The sequence below is a fragment of the Curcuma longa genome, chromosome 20 (assembly GCF_044706935.1).
Source record: "Curcuma longa cultivar G26 ecotype Majalengka, Jawa Barat chromosome 20, ITB_CL_G26_1.1, whole genome shotgun sequence".
NCBI classification, from domain to species: domain Eukaryota; kingdom Viridiplantae; phylum Streptophyta; class Magnoliopsida; order Zingiberales; family Zingiberaceae; genus Curcuma; species Curcuma longa.
In genome coordinates, this window is record NC_133880.1 from 8233254 (window position 1) to 8235811 (window position 2558).

The following is a 2558-nucleotide window of genomic DNA, read 5'->3' on the forward strand; positions in this document are numbered from 1 at the left end:
CTGGTCTGGCTTTTCTTTTAACTTAACTATCTTGTTCTTGTTCGAATATTGATAAAAAAATAAGTAATTAAAAGACATTAATGGTTTGTACTGTGTATTAAAGGTCAATTCCCGGCAGAAGGTTCCATCGGAACAATTACTTATTTCAAAGTACCTCGTCTCTTTGTTAAAGTAAAAAAAAAAAAAAGGAAGTGTGGGAAATGGCTTTTACGAAAACTACAGTGGTTACACCGTTGTTCTTTATGAAAAAAATGCAAGAAACACAAAACCAACCCAAATGCTAGGATTCTTAACCCTTAGATTCGACGAATGTATAAATGTGATATATCAAAATTTAATGTAAAACATATGCACTAGAATTAAAATTGTAAAAAAATCACATCCTAATATTGTAAAATCAATGACAACCTAAGATGTGACTCTGGTACCCTTCGATGAGATTCAACCCTCTTGTTAGAATATTATATATATATTAAATATTCTATTAAATATTCTGTTTAGAATAAATCGTATTAAATATTCTGTTTAGAATAAATCGTCTAGAATAAGTCCCTATACTCATGTATAAATAGGGACCTATGGCTTGTAATATTTCAATCAATTCAGAATAGAAATATTTCCGACATGGTATCAGAGCCTAGGTTTTTTTTCAGCGCAGTCCCTTTCCCCTCCGCCGTTGTCGTCTTCCGCGTCCGCCCCCCCTCCTGTCCGCCTCCGCTGTTTCCCTCTTTGGATCCGTTGAACGCGCCGGCGTCCACGCCGCCGGATCCGAGAAACTTGAATACCCCTAGGTATTATCTTTTCTGGTTGGATCTCTATTTCCGAAATTGTGGGAAAAAGATGCAATTTGATTTCCGTTACTTGGATCTAGTAGATTCCAGTACACAAAATTCTGTCAAATTATTTACGTTTATTGTAGTTAGCGTGTTTCTAGGATTTTGAAATCTACAGTTCAAAATCATTTTGGATGCAAGTAAAAAAAAAAAAAAGGTCATGTTCGCTGCCGCCAGCCCTGCCTATCCTTTCTCCGCACGCACGCAAACAAGCAAGTTCCCGAGACCGACGAAGGCAGCGTCCCATCGCAGAGGCCCGCCTCGCGCCAGCAAGCCTCGCGCCCGCTGCCCGTCGCACGCCCGCAAAAAGTAGAGGACGTGGAGGCAGACGACCGCCGTTCTGTTCCACGTCGCTCTGTTCCACGCCAGTGGCCTTGCCCCCCTTTCATCCTTGCCGAAGTCGCCAGGATTCCGTGGGATCTTGTTCGCCGGCTGCCGGAGACGGCCGCAAGTGACCCTTTCTGCCCCGCCGCGCGATTCATTTCTACCCCGCCGCGCGATTCACGCGCTTTCTGCCCTACGCGCTTTCTGCCCTAAAGGCCGCCGCCGCGCGATTCACGCGCTTTCTGCCCTACCAGAGGCCGCCGCCGCGCGATTCACGTGCTTTCTGCCCCCCCCGCGCGATTCCGTGGGATCTTGTTCGCCGACTGCCGGAGACGGCCGCAAGTGACCCTTTCTGCCCCGCCGCGCGATTCACGCGCTTTCTGCCCCACCACGCGCCCTACCAGAGGCCGCCGCCGCGCGATTCACGCGCTTTCTGCCCCGCCGCGCGATTCACGCGCTTTCTGCCCTACCAGAGGCCGCCGCCGCGCGGAGAAACCAGAGGTGAAGCAACCTCTGCCATACTGCTCCTTTCTGCTCGCGAAGTGATCCATGAGCAAACTCAAGCTGATCCCTCATCTTACCACCTTGAGTTTGAGGGGAGGTGTTAGAATATTATATATATTAAATATTCTATTAGATATTCTGTTTAGAATAAATCGTATTAAATATTCTGTTTAGAATAAATCGTCTAGAATAAGTCCCTATACTCATTAATAAATAGGGAAGTTCATGGCTTGTAATATTTCAATCAATTCAGAATAGAAATATTTCCTATCTTAAGGATCACGTTGCCGCATATGAATCAACAAATGATTCATGTATAAATCCACATCTAATAACACAAATGTGTGATTAAAAATATCAAATTAATTACTTCAATGGGTTTGTTTGTAATGACAAATCTGTATGATATTAATTAATATATTAGTCCATCTAATGAAGACTAAATCCAACACCTTTGCAAAATTAATTGCATCAAGATCGAGTTGTAATCGCTGAGGAGATTGTGGCATTCCAACAGTTTGTTTGGTTTGGGCGCATCCTTATTTGTAGGGGTTGGACTTAGTGGGCTTCAACTCCGCACCCGCTGATCTGCACCATGTAGCGTGCTCAGTCCACCGGCAGAATGCGAGCAGCTGCTCTGCTACTAATAAGCCTTTCCCGTCAACTGGAGCAATTGAAAAGAATGGCTGGTGCCTTTTCCAATAGCATGCACTTATGTCATTTAGTCTACCAAATGGCTTCATCTACAAAATAAAATAAAAAACCCATAGGAAGAAAGAGGGAGGAGGTGAGACAGAAAATTAATCACTGTTTTGTGTTAATCATATGACTAAATTAAATAATTTTTCATATAAAAATTCTAGTTTTGTCCCATATTATGTAAGCCCATGGCAATGA